The following is an 8664-nucleotide window of genomic DNA, read 5'->3' on the forward strand; positions in this document are numbered from 1 at the left end:
ATATTAAAAGCTGTTGATTTATCAGTACCCTTAAGAACAAAATCCTTAATTTCAAAATTCTAAATAATGGCCAGCTACCAGATCTTATTTCCTATTTATATAACAGTAAGCTTGTTATTGGTATATAAACAAATAGGGGCCTTGCAATTAAATTTTTTAATTTGGCCTTGATTGACAGCTTACTCCAAAGAATTCCGAATTTCTATATTTGGATAAGAAGAAATTCTAGAAACCTGATTCCAGGTCATATTTTCCTATAATCTTTGAAGTATTTTGACCAGAAGAAAAGTTTTATATAAAACCTATCCAATAGGGGTGCCTGGGTGGCTCTGTTGGCTAACATCTGACTCTTGATCTCACCTCAGTTCTTGATCTCAGGGTTGTGAGTTCAAGCCCTGCATTGGGCCCCATGTTGGGTGTGTGGCCTACTTAAAAAAAAAGGTCCATGGCTATTTCCTTTCAATTTCATATTATCTAGTATGTTTCCTACGTATACTTATGAATAGTACTGGCAAAAAAAAAAAAAAGCAAGCACCTGGGTGTCTCAGTAGGTTAAACTTCTGACTCTTGATTTTGGCTCAGGTCAAGATCTCAGGGTCATGAGATCGAGCCCCATGCCCTGAGAGTTAAGATTCTCTCCCTCTCCCTTTGCCCCTCCCCCTGCTCACACTCTCTCTCTCTCTCTCTCTCTCTAAAAAAAAAAAGGCAAACAAAACAAAAAGAAACCTATACAGTAAGTCAACTTTCTGAAATAGCTTCTCTAACAATATTTCATATTCTGCATAACACTGAATCATTTGGACAACCATACGCAGAAAAAGGGAGCCAAAAACATTACCAGACATTACCTCTGCTTCCTTACTATGTGCTCTGTAATTATCTTGCAAAAGCACACAATTTTGCTATCCTCAGGAAGGGTTATAATTTTTAAATAACTTCAAATAAAGATAGATTCGTCCCAGTATTTTAGAGGGAAAGCAGAATGATCTAGTGGAAGAAACATAATCCTTAGAACTACTTAGATTGGGGTTGAAATTCTGATGCCTCCACTTGCTACATATTATCATATTACTTAATTTCTTTTAAATTTAGTTCCCTTATTTATAAAATGTTTATACTAAAGACAGACCAAAATTTGGCTACTATTGAATGTATGATTCAACTGCATATGTAAACCTTGGGCTTATAGAATACACCCTATCCAGTGTAATACACCAAATAAATGTTTCTGAAGTAAGTACCATTGTTGTCTCTTGTATCTTAACTCTACTACTACACCCTACTACATGGATCCTGAAGTTTATTAATGACATAAATATGATGTTAATGGTATCTTTTATAGGCACAATAAAGGAAACAACTTATGAAAAGCATCTTGCATAACCAAACAATTTTGAGTCTGCCACATTTTCCTTCAGTAGTCAGAGGATCTTAAGCTGCCTTAACAGCAAGCATAGTTTCTTCTTCCATCACCAGATGCATCTTTTCTAATACTAGCACCTCCCCCCCACTCCCAGTCCCCAGTACAAAACCCCTCCATCACACTAAAATTTTTTTCTGGAAAATCTCCTTCTGGCTCCACTACTGTATTTCACGTCAGTGACATGTGAGTACTATTCATAAGAAGTATACATAGGAAACATACTAGATAATATGAAATTGAAAGAGAATAGCCATGGACTATATTGTTTTCCACATCTACTACATTATGCCTAAGATATAAAGTTTCATAAATAAAGTAAAATACTATATGTATCTATTACTTTTTTTTTAAAGATTTTATTTATTTGACAGAGAGAGATAGTGAGAGAGGGAACACAAGCAGGGGGAGTGGGAGAGGGAGAAGCAGGCTTCCCGCTGAGCAGGGAGCCCGATGTGGGGCTCGATCCCAGGACCCTGGGATCATGACCTGAGCCGAAGGCAGACGCTTAACGACTGAGCCACCCAGGCGCCCCTGTATCTATTACTTTTGATGGTACACCTGGGTTACCAGTCCGCCACCCTGGACTACCAAGAACTAACTCTCAGAGGGGGCACCTGGGTGGCTCAGTTGTTAAGCATCTGCCTTCGGCTCAGGTCATGATCCCAGGGTCCTGGGATCGAGTCCCACATCGGGCTCCCTGCTCTATGGGAAGCCTGCTCCTCCCTCTCCCACTCCCCCTGCTTGTGTTCCCTCTCTCACTGTGTCTCTGTCCAATAAATAAATAAAATCTTTAAAAAGAAAAAAAAAGAACTAACTCTCAGAGGGGATGAGAAAATGAAGTAACACAGGTAAAGATCTAGTACAAAAGTGTCCCCTTCATGTCATATTTATCATATATTATAAACTATCTTTATATGTGCATTTGTACTATACTTCTTGTTTCAATTCTCAAAATACAAATCTGTACACTCAAAAAAACATGCTTGTTAGGAAGCAGATATTTGTACACTTATGTCCCTAGCAGCATTATTCACAATAGCCAAAAAGTGGAAGCTACCCATTCATCAATAGATGAATAAACAAATGTGACATATATACACAATGGAATATTATTCAGCTGTAAAAGGAATGAAGTTCTGATACATGTTACAACATGAACCTTCAAAGCATGATGCTAAGTGAAATAAATCAGACACAAAAGGGCAAATACCGTTTGATTCCACTTATATGAGGTACCTAGAATCATTGAATTCATTAGAAACAGAAAGCAAAACCGTGGTTACCAGTGGCTGCAGGGAGAGAAGAATGGGGAATTACTGTTTAATGGGTACAGTATTTTAGTGTGGGATAATAAAAACGTTCTGGAGATAGTGATGGTTGTACAACAATTATCAATGTCCTTAATGTCACTGAACTGAACACTTAAAATGATTAAAATGGTACGTTTTATATGTATATTTCACCACAATAAAAGCGCGTTTTATATGTATATTTAACCACAATAAAAGCAATTAAGGGGTGCCTGGGTGGCTCAGTTGTTACGCCATCTGCCTTCGGCTCAGGTCATGATCCCAGGGTCCTGGAATCGAGCCCCACATTGGGCTCCCTGCTCGATGCGAAGCCTGCTTCTCCCTCTCCCACTCCCCCTGCTTGTGTCCCCTCTTGCTCTGTGTCTCTCTCTGTCAAAAAAATAAATAAAATCTTTAAAAAAATTAAAAATAAAAAAATAAAAGCAATTTTAAAAATACTTGTTAAAAGATATACACTGCAATGAGACAGTATACCTGATCTATCTTAAACTGGGTTTGGCTAGGATCTCCGGGTGAAAAGCAATGAGCAGGTAGATTTAAAAAAAAATTTTTTTTTAAGATTTTATTTATTTATTTGAGAGAAAGAGTGAGTGAGAGAGAGAGAGAGAGCTCATGAGCAGGGGGAGAAGGAGAAGCAGGCTCCCCACTGAGCAAGGAGCCCAATATGGGACTCTATCCCAGGACCCTGAGATCATGACCTGAGCTGAAGGCAGACACTTAACCGACTGAGCCATCCAGGCACCCCAAGCAGGTAGTTTTTTAAGAACTGGACCAGCTTTCTAGGGGGTACAGAGATCTAGAGATGTGAAGTCAGAGCCACCTTTAAGATTTTACTTTCCTTAAAATATATTTTAATCCTGGGTCTATTCTCTCCAAATCACCTTGCTTCTTTTTGTCTTATTGATTTACACCATGTGTTGCTTCCAAACAGAGGTTCAATTTCAGTCTTTCCCCAGTACCCTATCCTAAAAGTAAAAACCTAGATGTTGCAAGGTTCTCAACAAGGGGTGATTTTGTTCCCCCTCCCAAGACATCTAGGGATGTCTGGAGGCATTTTGGGCTTGTTACAAATGGTGGGGGGTGGGCGCCTGGGTGGCTCAGTCATTAAGCGTCTGCCTTCGGCTCAGGTCATGATCCCAGGGTCCTGGGATCGAGTCCCACATCGGGCTTCCTGCTCAGCGGGAGGCCTGCTTCCCCCTCTCCCACTCCCCCTGCTTGTGTTCCTGCTCTCGCTATCTCTCTATCAAATAAATAAATAAACTCTTAAAAAAAAAAAACAAATGGTGGGGGGGCGCTACTGGCACCCAGTACATACATAGAAGCCAGGGATGCTGCTAAACTCACAACACACAGGACAGCCTCTCATAACAAAGAATTAACTGACCCCAAATGCCAATAACGCTGAGGTTGAGAAATCCTAAGAAGTTCTAAAAAATTAAGAAATTCTAAGGTTCTACTAAGTTGCTTGATTTCTGGTAGAAATTGATTATAAGTTATAAGTTGCCTTCTTTGCTTCCCTACCTTCTCTTTTCACTCATATCTTGTATAGGGAAAAAGCAAATTTAAGTACATATGTAAGAGTAGACCTTTTATTTTGAGGAAATAGAAGAAGGATCAGTGGTGATGCTTGGGGGGATAGGTGAAAGGATGCTATTTATGCAGTCACTCTCTTCACCCTGGCCAATCCTACCCATGATATTCTATGCCGTGGGGCAAGGTAAAAAGTAGAGGGGGCCAAGGCGTTGGGGACAGAGGAGAAGAAAAGAAACAAACACAATCCAAGTGAAGCCCAGTGGGAGGCAGTCTATGCCATCTGGATTAGATAATTCTTCCTCGTGGCCATTTGGGTATGAGGAAATATCTCTATTTCCAAAAAAGGTTATAACAAAAACATTTTAATTCAATTAAAAATGTAAATCATATATTTTCCATAACTAAACATTCTATTTACAAACTCAACATACTATTTATGATTACCTAAAACGTGCATTTCTTCTGAGGAGCAATAATCTGAGTGCACAATACTACTGTGTCTATAATAAGAACAAATACTTTTGCTTTTATTTTCATCCTGTGTGATATTAAATAACAACAGACCTGCTGTAGCAAATATAACTCATTTGGTAAAATTTAGGTATTCTGAGAAATTCACTAACATTGTCAGGCCTCTAGACCTTTAGAGTAATTCATTATAATGGTACATATTAAAATAGTGCCATCTAGTAAGCTTTTGGAAAACTGACATACATACTAAAACCAAATATGTGCACACCCCATGACCCAGCAATTCCACTCCCAGGTATATATTCAACAGAAGTGCATATATACAGTCACCAAAAGACATGTATAAGAATGTTCTCCACAGCATTATTCATAATAGCCAGGAACTAGAAATTCCTCAAATACCCATCAATGGTAGAATGGAAAAATTTTGGATATAATAAAAATGGTTAAACTAATGAAATACTATTCAGCAATGAGAATGAATGACTATAAACACATACATTCTGAGTAAATCTCACTCTAGCAAGTTGAATAACGGCCTCCAAAGAAATCTAGGATCTAACTCCAGGGAACCTGTGAATGTTATCTTATGTGGCAAAAGAGGCTTTGCTGGTGTGATTAAATTAAGGATCTTGAAATGAGATTATCCTGGATTATCCAGGTGGGCCCTAAAGGTAGAGGCAGAGGAAGATTAGACTACAGAAAAAGTGATGTGATGATGAAAGCAGAGGCTTTAATACCAGGTAAGGGGCCACAAAAACTACAGGGAGCCACTGGAAGCTGAAAAAAGGCAAGGAAACAGATGTTCCATTCACAACCTTCAGATTCAGGAACCAACCCTGCTGATAGCTTGACTTTGGCCTAATAAAAATAGTTTGGGACTTCTGATCTCCAGGACTAAAGAGAATGAATTTGTGTTGTTTTAAGTCACTAAGTTTGTGGTAATTTGTTACAGTGGCATCAGAAAACCAGTATACTCACAAATATAGCAATGATCAAATAAAATAGTATACCACGGTGGGGGGGGTGGGCAGTGCCTGGGTGGCTCAGTTGGTAGGCATCTGCCTTCAGCTCAGGCATGATCTCAGGGTCCTGGGAGAGAGTCCCGCATCCGGCTCCCTGCTCAGTGGGAAGTCTGCTTCTCCCTCTCCCACTCCCCCTGCTTGTGCTCTCTCTAATAAAAAAAATCTTTAAAAAAAAGAGTACATTGGGGTGCTGAGTGAGGTGGCACTGGATTGGCAGGCAGGCAGGGCTGCAGTCCATGACGCTAGGGAGCAGCTCCAGAGCCTAGAGCGTGAGGCAGAGGGCGATGGAACAGGGTATGCCTGTGCATGGCACCTGTCATAGACTTCCTGGCCCAGGGCTGTGAGGCACCCAGAATGCTGGCAGCCCTCTTCTAGCCCCCATCCACCTTCTCTCCCTCTTTTTCTGTCCCTACTCCCACTCGTGTGCTCTCTCTTGCTTTCTAAAATAAACAAATCTTAAAAAAAAAATATTTTAAAGTAATTTCTATACCCAGCATGGGGTGTAAACTCACAACCCCAAGATCAAGAGTCACATGCTCTACCAACTGAGCCAGCCAGGCGCCCCAAGCTATTGCTCATTTAATGAGGTCAGCTAAAGAAAGAGCTCTCAGGATCCTTGAGATGATAATTCTCACATCCAGAAGATCAGATCAAGGGAAGTAGCTCTGAAAAACAAACTTCATGTTACTTAAACGAACTACAACAGCTTGCCACCTTAGGAAAAGGTAGATATGAAAGAGTATACAAGATCAGGAATAAATTAGATGGTCAATGTTTTGCAATTAAAAATTTACAATTAAAAAAATCCTGATTAAGGGTGCAACTAAACATTGCTTGAAGGTACTATGGTGAGTGAAGGTATTGGCAGGTCTTCGGTATCCTACTTGTAGGGCCATCATAATGCTTGGATAGAACATGTTCCTGTGGCCCGAATGCAAGGTAGAATTTCTATTCAGTTGCCATCTGTGGAAGTGAGGTTGGAACCAGGAGGATGACAAAAATCAGTATGATGTTAAAAATGATTAAAGTAACAGCTCATCCACTATCCTCACCAAGTTCACCCTAGAAAAAGAAAAATTCTTAGAAGAATCTGGCATTGAAAATCAGACTAACAGACTGATGAACTACATCACCAATTTAGTCACAAAAGATGCCAGTGAATTTGAATCATTCCTTTCACTCCAAGAAAATGGCTTGGCTGATTTGTCTTCCAGATTGTTGAACATCAGCGGCCACTTAGGCATGATTGCGACTTTGAAGAGAATTTCACATCCATCGAGGAATCTTCTGAAGAAAACTTAAAACTTGTTGGGGCAGACATCATCTCATGGAGTGCACCTGATGTTGCACATCCAGATCCAGCTGTGGGACTCTCTCTGTGAGACTGGATAGCTGAGAGAAACAAGCAGGGCCAGGAGTGTGGGGGCCAATCTGCATGTCCTTATGTTATGGCCAGTGTTGCAATAAAAATTTTTCAAGAATTGGAGGAAGGTGTATTTTATATTCATAACATGAGAATAGTACACATATATCTGAAGCCCAGAAATATTTTCCTCATGGCCCTGATCAGCAAGTAAAAATAGGAGACTTTGGTCTGGCCTGCACAGACATCATACAGAAGAACACAGACTGGATCAATAGACATGGCAAGAGAACACCAACACATACTTCCAGAGTAGGTACTTGTCTGTACCCTTAACCTGAAGAGTTAGAAGGATCTGAGTGTGACGGCATATCAGATATGTATAGCTTGGGTGTGATCCTACTGGAGCTCTTTCAGCCGTTTGGAACAGAAATACAGCAAGTACAAGTTTTAACAGGTTTAAGAACTGGTCAGATACTTGAATCCCTCAGTAAAACACAAGCCAAGTGTATCCAGCACTTAACCAGAAAGAATACAACTCAGAGACTGTCTGCTCTGTTCAGCTGCTGTAAAGTGAACTTTTCCAAAATTCTGGAAATGTTAATCTCACCCTACAAAGATACTAGAACAAGAAAAAGAAACTGAAGAAAGAAACAGCTAAGCCTCCTTTCTCAGGACAAAAGGGTTAAATATGAAATGGAAGATAGGAATGTGCCTTTCTAGCCTTAATTAGGCTCTATAAATGTGGAAGTGGTCTCAAACTCTTTAAGCTAGTCAGCTGGAATGTAAATTTTCAATTTTTATTATGGTATAAAGGGTATAATACTTTTCTTTAGTAAGCCTGTATAAGACTTATTAAAGTGAAGTTGTAAAAGTTTTTAAAAAGTGTATTATTTATGATTGCATCTACACAAAATAAAAGACAAAACTAATCTATGGTTTTAGAAAACAACAGTAGTTACTTCTGGGGAGGAAGAAGGTAGCGTTAAAATAGGGGCAAGAGGGGCTTCTGGGGTGTTCGTACAGCTGTATGTTGATCTCAGGGTCAGTGATAGGACTACGTTTAATTTGTCAAAACCCTCACTTATATACTCTTCTAGATGGATGGTATATGCAGTTTTTAAAAATTGGTAACTTTTCAGCATTTATCAATTTGATAGGCTACTGAAAAAGATATGTATTCAAGGAAGTGGGGAAAATATTTACTAAACAATAACCTTATTTCTCAAGAACCCTAAAGATTTGTTTCTATCTCCACAAGATTTTAAAAATCTCAACGGACAGTATAGTGACTTTTAAATGTTAAAAAATAAAAGTAAAACACTGCTTAATGAGCTTTGTTATGCCTAGATCCTAGGACTGTAAATTACAAAAGTACAAGTAAAACCACATTTCCTGAAATAACAATAAAGGAAAAAGTCAGGTACTATATACCAAATGATAAAAATATCTTCTGGGCCTAAGATTCTTAAAATTAGTAAAAATGTTAATAATAGAAATCTGCTGCTAATCTACATAGATTATTAAATGTAAAAACAA

At 39.1% G+C, this 8664-nt stretch overlaps 1 pseudogene; it reads left to right on the forward strand.

The window, feature by feature from the left end:
- Window positions 1–5455: 5455 nt before the first annotated feature.
- LOC114196858 (eukaryotic translation initiation factor 2-alpha kinase 1 pseudogene) lies at window positions 5456–7848 on the forward strand (annotated as a pseudogene).
- Window positions 7849–8664: the final 816 nt, after the last annotated feature.

The sequence above is a fragment of the Eumetopias jubatus genome, unplaced genomic scaffold (genome assembly GCF_037043125.1).
Source record: "Eumetopias jubatus isolate StellerSeaLion01/CBP00866 unplaced genomic scaffold, mEumJub1_p1.0 scaffold_4, whole genome shotgun sequence".
Classification (NCBI taxonomy): Eukaryota; Metazoa; Chordata; class Mammalia; order Carnivora; family Otariidae; genus Eumetopias; species Eumetopias jubatus.